This window comes from Gossypium arboreum, chromosome 10, assembly GCF_025698485.1.
Source record: "Gossypium arboreum isolate Shixiya-1 chromosome 10, ASM2569848v2, whole genome shotgun sequence".
Lineage (NCBI taxonomy): Eukaryota > Viridiplantae > Streptophyta > Magnoliopsida > Malvales > Malvaceae > Gossypium > Gossypium arboreum.
The window spans coordinates 27469965-27495452 of NC_069079.1; positions in this window are offsets into that span (position 1 = coordinate 27469965).

Below are 25488 nucleotides of genomic sequence, written 5' to 3' on the forward strand. Positions count from 1 at the left end.
GGCCATGTGGGCCATACGGGCGTATGGGCCCACACGAGTGTGTGGGATTCTAGGCCATCACACGGCCAAAGCCAAAATGGGCCATGTGGGCCACACGAGCTTGTAGGATTCTGGGCCAAACCGTGTGAGCCAATGCCAAAATGGGCCGTGTGGGCCATACGGGCATGTGGTTCCACACGGGCAGACAACATGGGCATGTGAGCCCATTTTTACAACATTGTTGCCAAGGTTGCACGGGTCGCCTAAGACGACAGTGAACCTACTACAGGGTCGGTAAGCTTACCTAGACCCCTAATTGAATGAAATGACTGTATGACTGATTTATATGTATACATGTTATCGAGCATGATGGTGTATCACTGAACTAATATTGTATGTACTGTTACCATGTTATAACATGTCATAATTGTATATTGCATTGCATTGGGTTGGGGGTTGATTTTGTTTGGAGGAAGTGTACTGAAAGGCCTCAAGCCTAATTTACTAGCAGCTCAGTTGCAAATTACTGTCTAGTGTCGCACTCTGTACTTCTTGTAGTGTAGGGATGGGTGGGTTGATTATATCCCCACATGGAGTGTAGGGTTGGATGGAGATGGTGTGTAGAGGCCGGCTGGGTAGGATTTTGTGATTTCATATCTTTTACTACTACTGATACATTGATAGGATAAGGCCCAACTACATGACTGATTTTGTACTGAGATGGGCTGAGGCCAAATTGAAACCAATACGGTTACTGAAAGGGCTTAGGCCCAGACTGTGATCATGTGCATACTGTCTGTTTGTTTATATGGGGATTATACACTAAGTTACGTAAACTCACCCCTTTAGTTTAATCTGTACAGGTAATCTCCAGACCTGATAGATCGGTGCAGCAGAGGGCTCGATGGTGGCCACACGACCCTTTTGACATTGTTTCATACTTATTCATGATTTTAAATTTTATTTGGGGTATTTTATTGTAAATATGGCCTTTATGGATTTCTATTTTAGTTTAGGATTTCTTATTGGTTATGGTTTATAATTGCCAGAATGAGGAAAAGTCGGGTTTTCAAAAGAAACAAACATTTTAACAAAATACTCACAAATACGCAAACCATTTTAAAAGCTTTCGCATTGAATAAATGTTTTGAAAACTTGCGACTAAATAACACGATTTTAAAATTAATAAGGAATAACAAAAAAAAGTTTTTAAATGGAAATTGTTTTAAGCAAAGTTACGGTTTTCAAACACACTACCATCTGACATCGGCCGATCTGACAGTAGCATCCAGGCCAGGTTTAGGGGGTGTTACAGCAATATAAACATATGATAGCTCAGCTTTATATTATTATTTCGAGTGGCTTAGTTCCACATATGTGGTGTATAGGGTGGATGGGACTTTCAAGGTCCTATGTGGTGTGTAGGGTTGGTTGGGCTTTCTATAGCTCATTCGTGGTGTGCAGGGGGGGTTGGAGAGGCATTTGGTTGGTTGGGCAGGATTTTATTTTGGATGCATTCATTTCACATTTGGGTATAATCTATCCGTATGATATTGGGATTGGTTGCAAAATCATTTGAAAGTCCGACATGACTTAAGTAACTTGTATGTTTGATTTAATATCACTATGTTAAGTTTGATATGCGAGTCTATTCGTAAGTCTGATTATTTTCATGAGTTATACATAGTGTGATGAATGTAATACCCTAAATAGATTGTGGAAATGTGTTCGTACTTCTGACCATCGGTTCAAGATTTTCGTTCTCTGAATGTGTACTCTGTTTTGGGTTATTTTATTTTCAACCTCGTTCTTTGTTATCATTTTTCGTTTTGGACTCACATTGAACTCATGTAGCTCACCCCTTTAGTTTTCTCCCTTTCAGGTACTCTCGTGTTCTGTAGCTAGACTTGGCAGTCGGAGGTCTCGAAGTGATACGTTTTGAATCAAGCTAATAAAGTTTTATTCAATTCTTAAATTATTAAGTTGTTTTGGATTGTTAATGTTTTATAAGAGTTGTGGCATAAATTTTTACTTTGGACTTTCGTAAAGTGTTAATTGGACTAAATTTTTTGAAAACTGTGGATTTATATTTCTGAATATTTTTAATGCAACTTAAATATTGATTTGATTCCTAAATTGTTAAATGGTTTGGTTCGAATTAAGCAAACTGTGTTCAAAATGAATTTTTAATGATTCTTTCTATAAATTGCTTTTTAATCACTTCGGTGATCAGTGTGACCTCCGAGGTCCAGTCGAAACTTCTAGGCTAGGTTTTGGGGTGTGACAACTCCAACTATTTATTTTCTTCATTTTCGATGATGTTAGTGGAATGCACTTAATTTTGGTTTGCTAATCCATTCCAATTCAAAGTAAAAGTTACTTTTACAACCCTTATTTTGTGTCTACGGGACCTTAAAAATAATTTAAAAATGACAGGGACTAATTTGGAACAATTCTGAAGGTTTAGGATCATTTCTGAAAAATTCTAAAAATAGGGGACACAAGGCCATGTGGAATACCCCAGGCCGTGTGACTCTCGAAATTGGGACACACGACCTTGTCCCAACCCGTATCCTTACCCGTGTAACTCACTAACTTGAGACACACGCCCGTGTCTTTGCCAATGTGACTCACTAACTTGGGTTACACGCCCATGCGTGTTGCCCGTGTGTGACACACAACCGTATGTCAGGCCGTGTGCACCTAAAATACATTAAAACTCAAGTTTACCATTTCTTACTTGCTTGGACACTAAGCAACTCAATTACCAATCATATAACCTATTCAAAACAAGATTAAATATGCCCAAAATATACCAAATTCACCATATAATATGTCTAACCAATATACCGTAATTGGTACCACATTTTATAACTTCAAAGCACATCAACAAGGTATTAATCATTCAAGACTTCCATCCATATCAAATTTACCTATATAGAACTAATTTTTTAGCTATTTAAGCTATGAAGCTTTAAACCAAAAACATACCAAGCATTAGGCTAACATACCAACATAGTCTCAACCACAACCATATACACATTTAACCATCATTCACTAGCAACTAAGATAACAACACTTTATAACAATATCAATAAAAGACTTCCTAGGTACATCCCATTACAAAATAAGATATCGCTACACTTGAGCTCGGGATTTGTGATTTCATGCTTAGTCAATGATAAGTCGAACAGTACCTAGCCTGTGCATAGAAAACAAAATTGCACACTTAGTAAAACTTAGTGGTATTTCTATAATCCGAATGATATAAACTTGATATAAGTAATTAAAATTAAATATGCAACAAATAAGCTATGTTCATGTGTTTCAATTCAATAATATAATTTTTGCTCATTCATTATTTACATCTACAAAGATGCTCACATGTTCAAACATATATTAATGACATTTCATATATCATTTGCATATTACATCTCATGCAATGGCATGATTCATTTCTTTGTTCAATACTTGAATTCTTTTCAAGTTCCACATCTCATTTCATCATTTCATATCTCATTTCTCATAATTCAATTCATATTCACAACAATATGCTATTTCATCTTTGTCATTTCAATATTTTCTCATCTCATTTCCATTTCTCAATCATGTCATTTCAATATCGAACACATCAGTTTTATCGTTTATTTTCCCTATTAACACTGTAACATCCTAGAATCTAGGGTTAGAAGTTTTGAGGTTTGTGGTTAAGGTCAGTGAGTGGGTTGAACTTTTAGGTTCAATTTTGCGATTTAATGTCAGAATAGGCCTACTGATCTGGTGGTTAGTTGTGTGTTAGTGTATCTTTGGGTCTCGTGTTCGAATCCCTATGAGTGTTTTCGATATTTAATTGTTTTTATGTTATTTTATTTTGTCTTAAAAAAGGAAGTTACCTTTAAAATAGAAAATAGTTTACGTTCTTCATTTTTTTTTATTCTTTTTCTTCCCCATTGTTGTTTTTCTGTTCTTACCAAATTCCAATTTCATTTGTTTCTTGTTTCTTCTATTTTATACACATTACGTGTTGTCTATCAAGACTGATTGTACTTGTGTGTTTCGTTTTATCGGAGACGAAGGTAAGTTTTGTTCATGAGAGTTGTGATAGAATTGATGTCTCTATTATTTGTTAATTGAAGTTCTTATAGTTTAAGTTTTTGTGTGAAATTAAGGATTCCAAACAGTTGATGAGAGTGAATACATTGATCCTTGCTGCTCGATATCGTATTCTAAGGTGTGTGTGTTTTAAAACGGTTTAACTTTGATATTGAATTGTGGTGGAATTGAATAATGTCTTGTGTGTTTATGAAATTGATTATTTTAAGTATCATATTATTATTGAATTGCATGGGATTCTGTATGTTTTGGCATAATTTTCGGTTACCAAGTGTTGGGAATCATTTCGACATCATAAACATGAATTTTAGGCTGTTTAGGTGTGGTTTCGTGACCAAACGGGTGGCCACATAGGCGTGTGCCCCACATGGGTGGCTCACACGATCGTTTGAAATTGGAAATTAGGGTTTTTGGTCAAATTTTGGTACCACACGGCCTGACTACACAAACATGTGTACCAGACGGGCGTGTGAGATCTCTACTCAACCGTGTCTCCTCTGTTATTTATTTTGGCATTTTTGGATAGTGAGTTACACGGCCTGCTCACATGGGCGTATGTGGCCTTCACATTGGTGTGTAAACCCCCACACGGCCTGGGCACTTCCACACGGCCAGGGTACACAGCCCTATAGCCCTACCTTGCAGAATTTTTATTTTGAGTTATAAAATGTTTATTTTATGTTTCTGTGTAATTCGACCCTCATTCAAGCCTCGGTAAGTGTGTTTAAGACTCAATTTAGTTTATTTCTTGTATATTTCTGCATTTATGGACTTTAATTTTATTGCTCATTTATGTGATAAATAAGTATGAGTTTATTATTGTTGTTATAACTGATTATTAGAATACAAGTGTAATCAAATCTAAATCTATTCAACTGGAACTGTTAGTGTTCATTTCTGTATAATGTCTGCTTAATGTGTGCATTATTACATAGCATGAAAAATTTTGGGATCTGGTTATGAAGAGAAGGAAGACAGATTTAGCAGTTTTAACTGCAATACTTTTGTATAGCGGTTTACCGCACTATCCTATACGTATATTAGCTCAGCTGTATATAGTTACTCAAGTGGCATAGTTCCACGTTGTGGTGTGTTGGGTAGATGAACCTATTATGGTTCTATGTAGTGTGCATGGTGAACGGGCCTACCATAGCCCTTATGTGGTGTGTTGGATGGACAAAATGGTGTTTGGTTGGTAGGGTGGGATTTTGAGTTGTGCATCTGTTCGCATCTAAATATACATTTGTTTGTGTGAACTTCTAATTATTGACAATAGAGTTAATGTCATGTAATATGATCTGATTATTGCGTATGGCTGGAAAATCATTTCTGTTGTTTGATATTGTATTTGACATACCGATTGAGACTTTCATAAGTGATATTTTTATGCATATGCTTGTCTGAAGTATTTATTGTGTCACTCCGTCTGTTGCCGTCTGTTCATGTTACGGACTCAGACTGAGCTCGCATAGTTCATCTCTGTAGTGTCTTTCCTTTCAGGTACTTTTCGTGTTTTGGAGCTAAACTCAGTATACTACAGTTTGATTCGGTTTAAGTAAAATCTCATAAGTTTTATACGGTTAATTTTAAGTCAGTTTGTAAAACGATTATAGAAACTGTCATACAAGTTTTCATGCTGGACACTCGTAAGGTGTTATTTGGACTGAACTTTAGAAACTGCGGATTTTATTTCCGAATGTTGATGCCAGTTTAATATTGTTTTAAACATAATGAATAAAAAGGTTTTATTGGTTTGAATTAAAGTTTTTGTTTCCACCACTTTTGGTGGCCAATGTAACATCCAGGCTTTGGTCAAAACTTCTAGGTCGGGTTTTGGGGTGGTACAAACACGACTCAGATTTGGATAGATATACGGATCCAACCAACACACCAGTTTGGCACCCAGTGCCTCATCGGATAAATTCGAGATAATAACTACGCCTAACGCTATATAAATTGACACCCAGTGTCTCATCGGTTAAACTGAAGCAAATTGGCACCCAGTGTCTCATCGACTCGTGGTCAAAATAATCCCTAAACTCTTCCTATCCTATAGCATGCCAATCTATATTCGAATTAGCCCAAATAGTTAATACAGTTTCATTTCACTTTTCAATACAATCGATGTCTCAATTTCACATATATTCACATCATCACATATAATCAATTCAATAATCATTTAATCAACTTATTTCATAATATAAAAAATCAATCTATTTCCAATCCACTTTGAATTCAATTCAATCTCAAGTTCACCATATGCAAACAATTAAATATGCAACAATCTATTATGTAATTCAGATCATAGAAACACAAACCGTGAATTCTAAACTATTCGACGTCGATTTTATCCTTCCCCTTTTTACTCGAGGATTTTGATATGATGTTAGCTACGGAATAAAACAATTAAATCACATTAATACTACACATTTCAATTTTACATAAAATTTCAATTTTCACACTATATTTTTCTTATTCATCAATTTAGTCCCTAAACCGAGACTAGGTTTTTACCTTCACATTTAACTTTATATTTTCATACTAATTTCACTCTAAACTAAATTTAGCTTCCCTTTTTTTCCAGTTCAACTCTTTAATTTCAATTTTTTTCTCAATTTAGTCACTATTGCTCAAAATCAACAAATTATTCCACAATTTAGCCTTTTTTCACTTTTAACTTAAAAATCTATCTATTTAATCCCTGATACTTAAACTATTCAACAATGTAAGCATCTAAAATCTTGAACAATACTAAAAATTACAACATGGCTCGGGTAAAACTAGGTATCAGGATTCCAAAAACATAAAAATTATAAGAAAATGGACTAAATTTACTAATCAATTGAAAATGAAAAGTTCAAAAACCCTTCGGTTGCTGTCGACCTCTTGTTTTTTCTCTCTTTTTCTTTCTTTTATTTCATGTTTCTATTTTTATTATTATTATCATATACATATATACATATATAAAATAAGTTAACATATATATATAATCATCATTATTACCGTCCGCTTTAATGAAATAATGGCATAATTGCTTCTTTAGTCCCTTTAATTTATTTCAATCTATAATATAACTTTTAACCCTTACATGATTTAGTCCTCTACCTTAATAACTCCTAATTTCATTAAATTTAATAATCCAAAATTTTAATTAGTTACACAACTAATTCATAAATATTAAATAAAAGATATTTACGAGTCTGTTTTACGAAAATGGAGTCTCAGAAATACACTTTTCGACACCCTTGACTATCGAGTCGTTACACGAAACTGCGAACAGTGAGTGTTTGGAATCACTACTTGTAGACAAGATTCATAGTGTTAAATGAGAGCTTAGGAGTAGCCTAAACCGCTACTCTAAGTTCTGAGTGTAAGCTATCTTATATCCTCGTTTAATTTGCAAATTTTATGGTTATGCGATGTGGATTGTGTAATATGGTGTGATAATGTGACATGTGATATATATGTTGCGATAACTATTGTAGAATATGTTAATTATGGGCATGCCAAACATGCCGAATGACAGAGATGACATTGTGTTAATGATGTAAATATGCAGTGAAAGTGTGCAGAAAATGGTAAGTATATATGTGTTTTATTGTGGATATTTTGGCATTGTGACCTTTTGAGAACGTTGGATATAGTTGGCATGCCATAGGATTTGTGAGTACTCACCCTTGAGTTGTGTTTTTGGGGCATTGAGGCTCAAGATAGTTTTGGAGAGATAAGAGAATGTGAGCTCAGCTCCATTCACCGAGATATGTTAGTATGTTAGAAAGTGTTACCTAAATGCTACGCTTTTAGGATATGTTTGACTCACCGAGTCATTGATGTATTAGAGATCCATGTATCCAATGTGTGGTGATAGAGCCCGCTTTTATGTTTCATAGCTTAAGTGCCAATTTATCGTTGAATGTAATATTATGAAATATGATGTATGCCTTGTTATTATGTAATTGTTAAGTTAGAAGAGTTGGTAATTGATGCTTGAGTATTTTAATATGTTACTTTAGTTAAACGTGTATGGAATTTTTGTTTTAGATGTTTTTATTTAGCACATGTTATCATGTTTATGTGGTGATCTTTCTAATCATTTACTGAGCTTGTTTAAGCTCACCCACTCTTTCTAAACATTGTAGGTAGTTAGCGTTGAGGTGTGAGCAGTGCGAAATTCCAAGGAAGTGATCCAAGTTCGGCTTTAGATTTTGAGTAGGTGAAACTCGTATTAATATTTGAATGTTGAGAATAAGGCAATATGGTAGATTTTTTTGGTTCATTATTATTATGTCATAAATGGTTGATATGATTTTAGACTCTTAGGAATTAATGGATGATTGATATTATGATATTGGGTTGATTTGGCTTGAAAATACTGATGATTCTTTGAACTGTAATTATGGATATTTTTTATGTTGAATGTTGAGGTTATAGAAGCATGTTGAAGTGATATATGTTTGGTCTTGTTAAATGCCTTGTTTTGTTGTAATTGTTGTTAGTTAGTACAGAGGTATCAATATTCGGGGCATATGTATCGATACCTCCATGTTAAAACAAATTTGCAAGAAACAGTAGGTCATTTTGGTATCCATACCAATTCTTGAGTAACGATACTCGGGGTGAAAAATATATATACTTTTGATATGTATCGATAAAATGTCAAGTTTTGAATTTTCTAGAGAAACAAAATGTTAAAAAGGTATTGGTTTTCCAAATGGTACCGATACCCATTAGAGAAATATCGGTACCAATATGTATGTATTGATACATACGTGGCTTTTTGGAAATTTTTGTTAAGTGATCTTTAAGCATGTTTTTAACTTGATTCAAGATAAGTTAATGTAGGTTTAGTAAATTTTAATGTCGACTAGGGTATTTTATACTAAAAACACCCACAAATGTTTATATGTGATGATGTTTGTATAGGAATGAGACGGTGTGTAATGTGTGATGTTGTGATGTGTGATGTTGTGATGTGTGATGTGGCGTCCCGTTACTTGAGCTCGGTGACTAGGCCAAGTATAGGGTGTTACAAAATTGGTGAATGAAATCAAGATTCAAAAATAAATTTGAGATATTTTGAGAGAAAATGAAAAGAAATTGGTGTAGAAGATGAAAATGGCTTTCATGAAAATAACTATTCCCTCTTATGACTATTTCTAAATGATAAATTTTCTAAGATAACCTTTGGTAATTGACCACATAATAACCTCCCGTCTATCTAATTCTACTGTCTAATTCTAGGACATTGACCACTCTAAATTTGACTCTCTTACAATAAAGTCCATATATCAAAACTCTAATTTCTAAATGCCAACAAAATAGTGCAATTTCATAATGCTCTAATTAATGAACCTTAAAGTCAAGCCAACACTTATTCCTAAACTAAGTTTAACTTCTCGGAATGGCTCAATTAAAGAATTCTCGACATTTTTGAATTTCCAATTTTCGAAAATTTTTGGAGCATTACATTCCCATTTCTTTTCAATTCAATTCTTAGTGCAATATATACCCAATTTTTTTAATAAAAATCCAAAATATAGAAATTCGCTTCTAAAAGAATTCAATTCTAGTATTAAATTTTCTTACATAATTAATTCTCAGTAAACCTTACAGTGTTTTATCTGAATTTTGCGAAATTTGACATTAAAAATTTTGGGGGTGTTACAGATTCAACTCTTGGCTCCTAAGGTTTTCCGTAAGATTGAAAAATTCATATAAAAGATATTGAAGATCATCTCAATCAAAGTATTACAATCTAATTTTAACCCACCTTCGACAAACTTAGTGAAAAACTACATAAGTACTAGCAAATGATCTTTCACTATATTCCCTGCCTTTATGCATAGAAGCAACAATGAATTTTAATTCCAGATACGTTAAGCTAGTATAGCTTAGCTTTCGAGCATATCTCCAAAATTTTATGATTTTCCTTAAGAAAAACCAATAACTCTACCATGTTACTTTAAAAAATCATGATTAATGCTTACAAGCACTTGGTACCAAGAAATATCAATGAACTCAATATTTATTGAGTATGGGAATTAGGAGAACTAAATAGTGAACATTATTTATCAAGTAAATATTCTAGTTTTTATAACACCCCATACTTAGTCCGATCACCGAACCTGAGCTATGGAACGCCACATTAGCCACTTAAGTGACTCTCCATTAACACCCAACCTAACCTCTATCACACCATAATGTAAAACATAAAAAATGTCCTAAGTTATTAATGTAAAGCAAAATATCATATAAGTACTTTCATCAAAGCTCTTAAACTAACTTCCATTCAATATTGCTTGAATACAACTAAAGGTTCGTAAACTTATGAGGGTTCGCATGTCAGTTCATCTAGGGTTCATTTATCGATTTTCATTAAGTGTTTGCCTTGCACAAAGGTTCTAGGTTTACCTAAACAGGGTTGGCCTTGCGAACATGGTTCATAAACATGCAAATTCCTTTAAACATGGTAAGGTGTGCAAACTACCCCTGTACATTCAAATTTTGTTAACTCGGTTTACAGGGTTTTCTCATTCTATATTATCAAAATTCTTTAGAGGTTTGCTTGGAAATAGTTCGCTAACTGTTAGGGTTCACACCTTGTCACTTCATAGTAACTTTGACAAACTCTTTCTAAGTTGACAATTTGATTCATTACAAGTTGTTGTTTATAGTGAACACTATGTTTTGCATTTAAATTATTTAAATATGAATTTGTGATTTAGATAAACATAAATTCATACTTGGAATGTATTCATGTACTTAAAACTCAGATGTTTATAAAGTGATATAGGTTCGTAAATAGAAGCACTAAGAGAACATAAGGAGTCATAAAGAAAATAATTAGGTCCTAAGACAAAAAAAAAAGTCATCAGATAGGTATCTTTAAGCCCATGCATAATTCCCATATTACCTTTAATCTAAATTCCATTTATATCACCTCTTTAGCATTTATGCTTCTTGGATCACCTGTCTCACCGCTACTCACCATGTGATCTAACTATCTGTAGTGTTTAGAAAAGAGTGTGTGAGCTCTTACGAACTCAGAGAATATACAAGAAAGAATAGCCACAAGGCACACACAAAGCATAAATTATGTAACACCCCGAACCTGAGACCGTTGCCGGTGTCGGACACGAGGGGTTAACAAGCCAAAACCACTTATAGCACCGACCAACTTGACATTCCCAGGCAAGCTGGAAAACTGCATCACTGTTGCCTTAAAAAGCATATCTCGAGTTACAAAACTAGGAGACTGATTCCGTAAATTTTTTCTGAATTTAGACTCATCTATCCATCCCTGGATTTATTTCTAGAATTTTTGGTCGGGCCAATTGGTACAGTTTATTAGTTAAAGTCGCCCATGTTACAGGGGTCGACTACACTGACCTTCGCGCGTTACAACTTAAGTATCTCTCTGTACAGGGTTTCAATACTGATTCCGTTTGTTTCTAATGAAACTAGACTAAAAAATGAATCTGCACATATAAGGAATGACTTCTAATTCATTCTGGATAATTTATGGTAAATTTTCAAAGTCGCAACAGGGGACCCAGAAACTGTTCTGGCCCTGTCTCACGAGAATTTTAATATCTCTCGGTATACTATTCATATGATCATTTCGTTACTTTCATATGAAAATAGACTCGTCAAGGTTTGATTTCATAATTTATTCACCATTTAATACCATTCATACAAATTTTGGTGATTTTTCAAAACTACGTCACTGCAGCTGGCAGCATCTGTTTTTAAGGTAGGCTTTACCTAATTTGTAGTCTCCATGGGCCAACTATGGTCTTGCCATACATGGGTCCACATATGATCATATTTAGCCATTCCAATGGCTGATCATGTGACCAACACTCCCATTTCAATCCATAATCACATCATGAAACCATATATAATTACAAACCACAAATGGTCTAATTCCATACTCCACTATTACGAACCATTTTCGCATGGCCGTACACATATACAACACAAGTACTTAAAGACAACCGAGGTAGTCCTATACATGCCATATCCGAACTCAACTAAAGGAGTACCAAAAGGGGCTTTGATAGTGTGGTTGACTTCAACTTCGTGATCCCGAATCCGATCGCTAACGAGCAAAATCTATAAACAGAGAAACAAAGAAACGGAGTAAGCAATTTATGCTTAGTAAGTTTGAGCCATAATATACACACAACCAAAGCATAGCATTCAAGTAGCTAAACAATAATTCATATGCATAATTTCTCAAAGACATGCTTACTTCACAATCCCAACTCTTATTTTCATACACAAACAACGGCTTAGTTAAGGCCGGTAGCTCGTTTATCATTGGGCGAATATTCATACGCACTTACTCATAGTGTGCAAAGCACACACAAAACATACCTTGTTGTTGGGAATTTCACAAGTGCATTAACTGAAAATTTTCCAGCAGCTTATAAATTTCAAATCACATACCTTGAGTTTATCCGGATATAGCTACTCGTTCAAAACACCTTGGGACGTAGCTTTGTTTATGGTAACCCGCTTTAAATGCCTTCGGACTTAACCCGGATATCACAACTCGCACAATTGCCTTGGGCTTAGCCCGATATCATAACTCGCACAATTGCCTTGGGCTTAGCCCGATATCACAATTCGCACATTCATTCACATCTTTGTTTCAATTTCATAACAAACTTTTATGCACATTTTACTTAATCAAAATATCATTTCGGCTCAATGGCCATATACAAGGGCACAATTTCGATTGCTTATTACTTCATCCAATCGAATCAAAATCTAAGTTCCGATACTCGAAAACTTACCTCGGATGTTGTCGAATGATTCCGATGGCTATTCGACTACTTTTTCCTTCCCTTTATCGGATTTGGTCCCTCTTTGCTCTTGAGCTTAATTTAGCAAATAAATTGATTCAATCATTTGAGTATCAAAAAGAGGAACTCAAGGCACTTAGCCCACATATATTCACTAGACATTAAAGTCACATAAGTACGAATTCATGAATCGACTCAACACACAAAGCCTTCAACATGCTTACTCATGGCGAACAACACAACCTCTTAGGTACTCATTCATGGGCCGATTATGCATGTTGATGTTGAGGCCAATTACATGTTTAATACCACACATGCATGGCACACATTTTACTAGCTAATGCTTTACATATTGTAGCTCAATACACATCTATCATTTGCTTCATAATCAAAACACAATCACATGAAAATACATACTTTGAGGTAGTATATATGTCATTCCAACACATCATGTGCAAACATATATATACATATAGGTGCATGGCGAATCTCAAGGGTTCATACCCATCCAAACACAAATTTTACCAATCAAGTAACAAGCATAAATCATGCTCATGAATGCACCATGGCCGAATACATCACAACCATACCCTTTTAACTTTGGTCATGGTTAAACAAAGAATTCAATGTCCTACTCAAGAATACTAAAAAGAAATTTCAAGAGTAGTCAATCCATCATTACATGCATCATCAACAAGCTTCACATTTAGCATGCAATGGCTTTAACACAATATCAACCTTGGCCAAATACCATTTTCATGGCATAACAAGGATTTGAACCATGGCTAACATGCACATCAAGTTAGCAACCAAAACAAGCATGAACCTCATGACACAACCTCAAACATACCTTAATCTTGATGCAATTATAGCCGAATCTCCTTCTAGTTCTCTTCTAAACCAAGCATGAAGCAAAAATCCTTCCTTTTTCCTTAGTATTTTCGGCCAAAGAAGAGAAAAATGGATGAACAAAATTTTTTCCTTTCCTCCTCTACAACTCACGGCAATGGGGAGAAGATACCACACTCACACACATTTTTTTTTTCATTCTTTACTTACCCATACTCTTTATTTTATCATTTCTCCCTAATGCATCAACAAAACATGTTTCATGACATGTTTAACCCATACACCCTTGTCATGGCCGGCCACTACATGTTGGGGGGGGAATTTGACATGCAAATCCCTTATTTTTGCATGCATTATCAACATGTCATCACACATTTCCCCATCACACTTTCAAAGTTTACTACTAGGTCTTTTCTAATGAAATTCACCTTTATAACTCTAAATCGAAACATCAGAAATGTCACACACAAACTAACACATATCATAGGCATCAAAATAAATTTTAAATTATTTTTATGCCTCGGTTTTGTGGTCCCGAAACCACATCCCGACTAGGGTCAATTTTGGGCTGTCACAACTCTCCCCCACTTAAGAAATTTTCGTCCCCGAAAATCTTACCGGTAAATAGGGTTGGGTATCGCTCTTTCATAGAGTTCTCGGTTTCCCAAGTTGCTTCTTCTATCCCGTGTTTGAGCCATAACACTTTCACTAGGGGAACCCGCTTGTTTCGCAACTCTTTCACTTCACGTGCTAGGATACGAATCGGTTCTTCCTCATAACTCATATTGGCTTGAATTTCAACCTCTGATGGACTAATCACGTGCGATGGATCGGATCTATAGCGTCAAGCATCGAAACATGAAAGACATCGTGAATCTTTTTGAGTTCGGGGCAAAATCAAGCGATATGCAAGCTGGACCGACTCGCCGAGATATCTCATATGGCCCAATGAACCTCGGACTCAATTTGCCTTCTGACCAAATCGAGTATCTTTTTCCAAGGCGAAACTTTAAGAAACACTTTATCTCCCACCTGATACTCGATGTCTTTTCGTTTCAGATCCGCGTATGACTTCTGACGATCGGAGGCTATCTTCAGATTTTCACGGATCACTTTCACTTTCTGTTCACATCTTTAATCAAGTCCACCGAAAATTTTGCTTTCACCGAGCTCGAGTCAACACAATGGTGTACGACATTTACGCCTGTACAAGGCCTCGTAAGGTGCCATCTTAATACTTGATTGAAAACTATTGTTGTAAGCGAATTCAATCAAAGGCAAATACCGTTCCCATGAACCACTGAACTCGAGGATGCAACATCTTAACATATCCTCAAGTATCTGAATCATCCGCTCGGATTGACCATCGGTTTAGGGGTGAAAGGCGGTGCTGAAATGCAACTTGGTACCCAGAGCCTCTCGCAACTTCTTCCAAAATCGCGAGGTAAATCTCAGATCTTTATCCGACACGATGGAAATAGGCACCCGTGTAATCTCACAATCAGAAGCGTACAATTCGGCTAGTTTGTCTATTGAAAAATCCGTACGTACGGGGACAAAGTGAGCCGACTTAGTCAATCTATCAACAATGACCCAAATCGCATCTTTCTTACTTGCTGACAATGGCAGTCACAATAGACTTTGTATCCCACTTCCACTCGGGTATCGTGATCGGTGAAGTAATCTCAAGGCACTTGATGTTCCGCTTTCACTTGTTGACATATTAAACATCTCAAACCAAGTCGGAGATGTCTCGTTTCATACCATGTCACCAAAATCGACGTTTCAAATCGTTGTACATTTCGTACTCCCGGTGGATTGCCATTCGACTACAATGGGCTTCTTTCGAATTATCGAAATATGTTCAATTCTTTGGAACACAGAGCGATTTCTCAACCTCAAACAATCGTCATCATCGATTTGAAACTTGATTCCTTGTTCGAGCACACTCATTTCGTTTGCAACCAACTCATCGTCGACTTTACGAGCTTCACGAATTTGGCGTATCAATAATGATTTGGATTTCAATTCACTACTAACACAATGTCGGATCGAGCGGACAAGTGCACATTCATCGTCAGAAAGCGAATAATGATTTACAACTTAAGGCATTCGCAACCACATTCGCCTTTCCGGGTGATAGTTAAAGACCAGCTCATAATCCTTTAACATTTCGAGCCAACGTCTTTGAGTCATCAAATATTGGAGACTTTTGTGATCCAAATACACATGGCCCTTCTCACCGAATAAGTAATGTCGCCATATCTTTAAGGCGAATACGATGGCCGCCAATTCGAGATCATGGGTCGGATAATTTTTCTCATGTGGCTTTAATTGTCTCGACGCATAAGCCACAACTCGACCATCTTGTATCAATCGCAACCTAACCCAAGTAGGGAGGCGTCACTATAGATGACAAACTCTTTGCCCGATTCGGGTTGCACTAGAATTGGGGCTTCACCAAATAAGTTTTCAGTTGATCGAAACTTTTCGACATTTCTCCGTCCATTCGAACTTAACATCCTTTCGAGTAGCCGTCATTGGCATGGCTATCGTCGAGAAACCTTTTACAAATCGTCGGTAATAACCGCAAGCCCCAAAAGCTCGAACCTCAAGAATATTTCTGAGGCTTCCAATCAAGTATGGCTGAAATTTTGTTCGGTCGACTCGAATACCCAATCTGAGATACCACATGCCCCAAGAAGCTAACCTCTCTTTACCGAACTCACACTTCTTGAACTTAGCATATAATTGCTTATCCGTAAAATTTGCAAAGACTAACCTCGGTGTTCAAGATGTTCGGTCTCATTTCTTGAATAGACCAAGATGTCATCAATGAACACGACTATGAACCGATCCAAATATGGTCCAAGATCCGATTCATCAAATCCATAAATCTTGTAGGGGCATTAGTAAGCCCAAACGGCATCACTAGGAACTCGTAGTGACCATATCTTGTTCGAAGGCCGTTTTGGGTGCGTCCAGAATCTCGAATTCATGAATCGATAATAGCCCGATCTCAAATCTATTTTCGAGAACACCGAGGCTCCTTCGTTGATCGAACAAATCATCGATCTGCAGATACGGATATTTGTTCTTTATCGTCGCTTTATTGTCGACGATAGTCGATCACGACCTTATGGTTCCATCCTTCTTTTTCACAAACAACACTGGTGCACCCCAAGGTGAAAAACTCGGACGAGCAAAACCTCTATTCACCAATTCTTGCAACTGAGCTTCCAACTCCTTTAATTCCGTTGGTGCCATACGATACGGAGCCATCGAAATTGGAGTGGTACCAGGTACCAATTCGATGCCAAACTCTATTTCCCGAACAGGTGGTAAACCCGGCAATTCCTCAGGGAAAACATCCGGGTATTCACAGACCACCGGCACAGATTTGGGTTTCATTTCTAACTCCTTGTTATCAAGTACATACGCAAGGTATGCTTCACACCCCTTTCTTACGTATTTCTGAGCCAACATTGCTGATATTATAGTTGGCAATCCCTTTAAGTCCGTAGACTCAACCCGAATTATCTTGCTATTCGTGCACCTCAGATCAATAGTCTTGCTTTTGCAATTTACAACCACATCGTGCATGGTCAACCAATCCAAACCAAGAATAACGTCGAATTCGTCGAATGGCAAAAGCATCAAGTCCGTCGGAAAATAAGAACCTCGAAATACTAGGGGACTTTTCTCACACACTTTGTTGACGAGCACGTAATGACCCAAGGGGTTTGACACCCGAATTACAAACTCAGTAGACTCAATGGGCAAAGTCTTACTGGATGCTAAGGTTTCGCATATATAAGAATAAGTAGAACCAGGGTCAATCAAAGCGATCACATTAGTATTAAAGAGAGTAAAAGTACCGGTAATAATATTTGGCGAGGAAGCATCCTCACGTGCACGTATGGCATAAGTCTTAGCAGGAGCACGAGCCTCAGATCTGATGGTGGCATCTCTAGATCCTCTCTAACCACCACTAGCATTGCCCGTGTTTCTAGACGGCCTACCTCGAGTTGTGGTAGCGCCCGGGTTCCCACTTTGATTTACGTTTTGTTCAGATAAGCTCGGGCAATCCTTAATAAAATAATCGATGATCCGCACTTGTAACAGAGGCGGTCACGGAATCTAACTCCCGAATGCCATTTGCCACAATATTGGCACTCAGTTACATCTCGACGATCATTGCCAACACCGGCGATCGAAGTGACTCGTGTGCCCATAGGGGTCGATCATGGTCTCGTCTAGAAAAGCCCGAAATGTCTCTAGACCGCCTAAGCCATCTCTAAATTTTCTTTGATGATGTGGGAAGGGCTTCCCAAGACCTCCTACGAAACTCCCTTGCTCCCACTTCACTTTTCTTTTCTCCATCTTGAGCTCCTCGGCTTGCACGCCGCTCGACAAGAGCCACAAACTCTCGGTTTCCAAAATGCCAACATACACTTATATCATCATTCAGTCCATCTTGAGCGTTTACACATCACGACTTCGAAGAAATGCACTTCAGCAGCAGCGTCGGCTAAGCCTCACAAATTTTCGTTCGTAGTCGGTAATCGACATGGAACCTTGCTTAAGATCAAGGAATTCCTTCGCTTTTGGTCCATAAATCTCGGTGATATACTTCTTTGAATTCATGCGAAGAACTCCCAAGTTACTTGCTCTCTAGACACCACGAAGTCGAGTACTCCACCAATAGTAGGCGGAATCGCGTAGCAAGGAGATAGTACACTTTAAGCATTCATCGGTGTACATGATAACTCATCGAGCACCGGATAGTGTTGGCCAACCAAAATTCAGCTTGCTCGGCATCGTCGCTATCCGTAGCTTTAAATTCAGTAGCCCCATGTTTTGAATTACGTCGACTAGGGGCTTACTTGACCTTACTTGGTCGATTCTGGGAGGTATTGTAGGTGTGGGGTTGCATTAGTCGGGAATGGAGGTTGTGGAACAGTAGTGTTAGTTCGAATGTATTGGTTAAACCAATCATTCATCACACTATAAAAGGCTTGCTTAGCCTCATCATTCGGATTCTTGGCAATAGGTTGAGAGTCCGCCATTGTTGTCCCTTCTTGCGCGGGGCAAGCGCCACACTCTCCACATCATCAGCTATTGCTCGGTTGGGATCGGGATCCATTGCTATAAACAAACACAAACTCAAATTGTCAGAAATCACCACACTATCAATTTATCACTTAATGGCATGTATAGCTAGACCCCAAACATATCACGGTAGTCTTAGGATCGACTAAACCGTAGCTCGATACCAATAAAATTGTAACATCCCGAACTGAGACCGTTGCGGTTATCGGACACGAGGTTAACAAGCCAAAACCACTTATAGCACCGACCAACTTGACATTCCCAGGCAAGCTGGAAAACTGCGTCACTGTTGCCTTAAAAAGCATATCTCGAGTTACAAAACTAGGAGACTGATTCCGTAAATTTTTCCTGAATTTAGACTCATATATCCATCCCTGGATTTATTTCTAGAATTTTTGGTCGAGCCAATTGGTACAGTTTATTAGTTAAAGTCGCCCATGTTACAGGGGTCGACTACACTGACCTTCGCGCGTTACAACTTAAATATCTCTCTGTACAGGGTTTCAATACTGATGCCGTTTCTTTCTAATGAAACTAGACTAAAAAAAGAATCTGCACATATAAGGAATGACTTCTAATTCATTCTGTATAATTTATGGTAAATTTTCAAAGTCGCAACAGGGGACCCAGAAACTGTTCTGGCCCTATCTCACGAGAATTTTAATATCTCTCGGTATACTATTCATATGATCATTTCGTTACTTTCATATGAAAATAGACTCGTCAAGGTTCGATTTCATAATTTATTCACCATTTAATACCATTCATACAAATTTTGGTGATTTTTCAAAACTACATCACTGCAGCTGGCAGCATCTATTTTTAAGGTAGGCTTTACCTAATTTGTAGTCTCCATGGGCCAACTATGGTCTTGCCATACATGGGTCCACATATGATCATATTTAGCCATTCCAATGGCTGATCATGTGACCAACACTCCCATTCCAATCCATAATCACATCATGAAACCATATATAATTACAAACCACAAATGGTCTAATTCCATACTCCACTATTACGAACCATTTTCGCATGGCCGTACACATATACAACACAAGTACTTAAAGACAACCGAGGGTAGTCCTATACATGCCATATCCGAACTCAACTAAAGGAGTACCAAAAGGGCTTTGATAGTGTGGTTGACTTCAACTTCGTGATCCCGAATCTGATCGCTAACGAGCAAAATCTATAAACAGAGAAACAAAGAAACGGAGTAAGCAATTTATGCTTAGTAAGTTTGAGCCATAATATACACACAACCAAAGCATAGCATTCAAGTAGCTAAACAATAATTCATATGCACAATTTCTCAAAGACATGCTTACTTCACAATCCCAACTCTTATTTTCATACACAAACAACGGCTTAGTTAAGGCGGTAGCTCGTTTATCATTGGAGCGAATATTCATACGCACTTACTCATAGTGTGCAAAGCACACACAAAACATACCTTGTTGTTGGGAATTTCACAAGTGCATTAACTGAAAATTTTCCAGCAGCTTATAAATTTCAAATCACATACCTTTGGAGTTTATCCGGATATAGCTACTCGTTCAAAACACCTTCGGACGTAGCTTTGGTTATGGTAACCGCACAAATGCCTTCGGGACTTAACCCGGATATCACAACTCGCACAATTGCCTTGAACTTAGCCCGATATCATAACTCGCACAATTGCCTTGGGCTTAGCCCGATATCTGGTCGCACATTCATTCACATCTTTGTTTCAATTTCATAACAAACTTTTATGCACATTTTACTTAATCAAAATATCATTTCGCTCAATGGCCATATACAAGGGCACAATTTCGATTGCTTATTACTTCATCCAATCGAATCAAAATCTAAGTTCGATACTCGAAAACTTACCTCGGATGTTGTCGAATGATTCCGATGGCTATTCGACTACTTTTCCTTCCCTTTATCGGATTTGGTCCTCTTTGCTCTTGAGCTTAATTTAGCAAATAAATTGATTCAATCATTTGAGTATCAAAAAGAGGAACTCAAGGCACTTAGCCCACATATATTCACTAGACATTAAAGTCACATAAGTACGGAATTCATGAATCGACTCAACACACAAAGCCTTCAACATGCTTACTCATGGCCGAACAACACAACCTCTTAGGTACTCATTCATGGGCCGATTATGCATGTTGATGTTGAGGCCAATTACATGTTTAATACCACACATGCATGGCACACATTTTACTAGCTAATGCTTTACATATTGTAGCTCAATACACATCTATCATTTGCTTCATAATCAAAACACAATCACATGAAAATACATACTTTGAGGTAGTATATATGTCATTCCAACACATCATGTGCAAACATATATATACATATAGGTGCATGGCCGAATCTCAAGGGTTCATACCCATCCAAACACAAATTTTACCAATCAAGTAACAAGCATAAATCATGCTCATGAATGCACCATGGCGAATACATCACAACCATACCCTTTTAACTTTGGTCATGGTTAAACAAAGAATTCAATGTCCTACTCAAGAATACTAAAAAGAAATTTCAAGAGTAGTCAATCCATCATTACATGCATCATCAACAAGCTTCACATTTAGCATGCAATGGCTTTAACACAATATCAACCTTGGCCAAATACCATTTTCATGGCATAACAAGGATTTGAACCATGGCTAACATGCACATCAAGTTAGCAACCAAAACAAGCATGAACCTCATGACACAACCTCAAACATACCTTAATCTTGATGCAATTATAGCTGAATCTCCTTCTAGTTCTCTTCTAAACCAAGCATGAAGCAAAAATCCTTCCTTTTCCTTAGTATTTTCGGCCAAAGAAGAGAAAATGGATGAACAAAATTTTTCCTTTCCTCCTCTACAACTCACGGCAATGGGGAGAAGATACCACACTCACACACATTTTTTTTCATTCTTTACTTACCCATACTCTTTATTTTATCATTTCTCCTAATGCATCAACAAAACATGTTTCATGACATGTTTAACCCATACACCCTTGTCATGGCCGGCCACTACATGTTGGGGGAATTTGACATGCAAATCCCTTATTTTTGCATGCATTATCAACAAGTCATCACACATTTCCCCATCACACTTTCAAAGTTTACTACTAGGTCTTTTCTAATGAAATTCACCTTTATAACTCTAAATCGAAACATCAGAAATGTCACACACAAACTAACACATATCATAGGCATCAAAATAAATTTTAAATTATTTTTATGCCTCGGTTTTGTGGTCCCGAAACCACATCCCGACTAGGGTCAATTTTGGGCTGTCACAAATTAAACATAACTTTAGCAAAGTATTAGAACTTTTGAATAGGGTTCACCATACTTAATTGATGTCTGGTTCGCTAACACTTACTATTAGATAGCTTAAAAATAGTAAAGTGTGTTATTTTAAAAAACATAAACTTATTTTTCTATTGGATAAGTGGATCTCCTTATAATGCCTCAGAATGACTCAATGAATCTAACATGACTCATAAGTGCAGCATAAAGCTAAACACTCTCAAACGTACCAACATGCCCCAATGAATGGAGTTTAGCTCGATATTCCCTTATCTCTCCATCATGTCTCAAGGCCTCTCACCCAAATCACAAAATATAAAGGTGACTACTAAAAATCCTATGGCATGCCATTATATCCAATGGTATCAAAAAAACATATTTTTCAAAAGATGTACTTAAAATATAGCGCTTGCAAATTTTGCTGAGCTCGCAGGGTACTATTTATGTTGAGCTCATAATAAGAAGCTTGCATGCCACTATTTATAAAAACACATATTCATAACACAAACACAAAACCAAGGTTTTAGAAATAGCTTACTCTCAGAACTTAGGTTAAAACCCTCAGCTCCTGGTTAACATTACGGTTCGCACATGAACGTGGCGATCCCTAAACACTCACCATTTTGCTTAAAACTTTAGGGAAGTTTTGTCTTTCCCTTGTCCTTGCTTATAGATGGTTCTATTAGTTTCGTAATTCCTCAAACATACAATAGTCACTAATAAAAAAAGCACATGAAAACTCATACATAATTACAAACGATCTTAGGTTCACACATGCCAATCTTTTGGCAAACCTAGTTTCTTTTGTTTGCGAATCTTTCCTTAATTATTTCTAAACATAACAGAGAAACAAAGTCTTACCTTAGATCCTAAGAGCTAAGTGTTGGGTTCTTAAAACTTGATAACAGAATATGAAATTTCTAATGGAGATGGCTTAATTTATAGGCACTGAGTGTTCTAATGTTCTTAGAATACCCTAGACACAATAGAAGTAGGAAAGAAGTTACGTCCATGAATGGTGTTATAAAATAAGTTGGCTTCCTAATTTTGGTATAATTACCCTTCAGCTACTCTTACTTTTGACTCTCAGACCAAGATAACTATCATAGTTTTCCAAGCCTACTGGTGATCCTTGCTTCGCAAAGCCTGTTAGCAAACAACAACTCGCCAGACCAACTATTTAACACTAGCTCACCATTCCTACTGGCGAACACCTTTACGCTAATCTTGCTGGCATATAACAATTCACCAAGCCTTTTGGCGAACTTTAGCTCTGTAACCTCTTAAACCCGACCTAGACTTTATGGCTAGATTGAGAAGGCTATATTAGCCACCGAAATGGCTAAGCTAACTTACGTTACTTTTGAAGATTAAAATAAACTCATTTTAAAGAAAAACGTAGTTGTACTTTAAGTTAGCTTAAAATCATTCATTCATTAGATCTTGTATACTTAGGATTCATTTTATTGTTGATAGTGTTGTTTTAGAAAAAAACCATTTTCTTGTCGCTCTTCTTTTAAAAAAAACTCGAAGTTGAACTAATGCAGCGGAAAAACCATTTTTCAAGTCATTTTGGAAAATTAGTTGCTTTATCGATTTGGTTTTAAAAAAAGAGTTCCTTTGTAATATAGTGGAAACTAGGGAACAATATCAAATTTTACTTAAGTCTGATATCATGCATTATTCGGTTATTATGCTTGAGTAATCCATGCATGAAAAACCCCCCAAAAGAAAAGTTACCAAGCCACAGATTAGAGATAATTAAAAATTACAAGCCAAAACCAATAAAGACTTAATAATACTTATTAAGAATAGTCCAGGGTCCAAGGTGATTCTCTGAATGTCGAGTCCGGTCCTAATTTTGAGGTTTACCTAAAAATTTAAACACTAATGGGGGTGATCTTATAGAAAGCTCAGTGTGAATCGAATAATTATTTTAACAAACATAAATATCGAATACAGAGAAACATATTAGCTTTAACAGAAGAAAATAGAACCATCATAGGAATTTCATATTATTACATAGCCATTATCAAATTGATGTCAAATGGTGTATGAGCATAGGTCATCATTCATTCGAGTGACAATCATTAATTTCGGTACCATTTAATACAACAAAATACAATGCGTAGCATAAATCAATAACATTTGAATATAAGGTACACATGATGCAATTCAAAAAGGTGATTAGGAGGGTTCAAAAACTCAAATTAATACTGGAAAAATATATGCAAGAACCAAGAAACAAAACAACCCCCTTTCTTACACATAGGCGCACGCACTACCACTCATGGTGGCCATAATTGTGGCTGAATTTTAAAACAATTTAAGATCTCATTACATTCTAGAAAAATACCTTTGAAATCATTTAAAATTCCCCAAATTCTAGATTTGGAAATTTTAAGTTTTTAATGAACAAGATTAATTAAGAAATTGAAGAGAACCCAAGCTAGTCGATAGAAACGACAATGACACTTTCTTGGCAATGTTCGAGATCGATCTTTGAGTTCAAGGTTTTAGATTTGGGGCTAATTTTAATATGGAAAAATGACAACAATATGGTGGAGAATATGTTAAGAAATCTTGTGGAAAAAAGAAAAAATAAAGAGATGGTAAAACTAGGTGTAGGCGACGACAACAATGGAGGAAAGGAAAAAGAATTAAAATCAAAGAGAAGGAGAGGAACAACTAGGGAAATGAGGAGGAGGATTAAAAGGTGATTATTAGTAAAAAAATTAATATTTATACCTAGTTTAACTAGGCTTGGATGGACCACACATTAAAACAAGGGGCTTTTGTCAAAAAAATTAAATTATTTGCATGGGAAAGGAATTGAAGTTAAGACCTCAAGGATAAATTCACTAATGTCTAACCATCAAACCAATAACTCATTCTTAATATAGTTTGAAATATTTATTTTTAAAAAATAGGGCATGTCACATACTAAAGTTTAAGGTAAAATTTGCAAAATAATAAAAATGGTGAGAGAGAAGGGATTTGAACTTGGGTTTCAAAGAATATTTCACTAACACTTAACCAACAAACCAATACCTCATTTATTTCCTGAAAAATGCATAGATAAATTTCAAAAATTAAGGCATGACCACTTTCTGTCTTTCACAAACACGATTCTACTAACCCCTGATTTTTGGGATGTTACAAGCTCACTAGGCCTATTGACATTCCCAGTTTGCCAAATCCACTAGCGAACCCTGCTTCTCCAATGCCATTGGCTACCTCTGTTCACGAGGCTCAAACTTCTAGACCTTGTTTTAGGATGTTACAGTTTCTCAAAATTAATAACAACATTTTGTTTT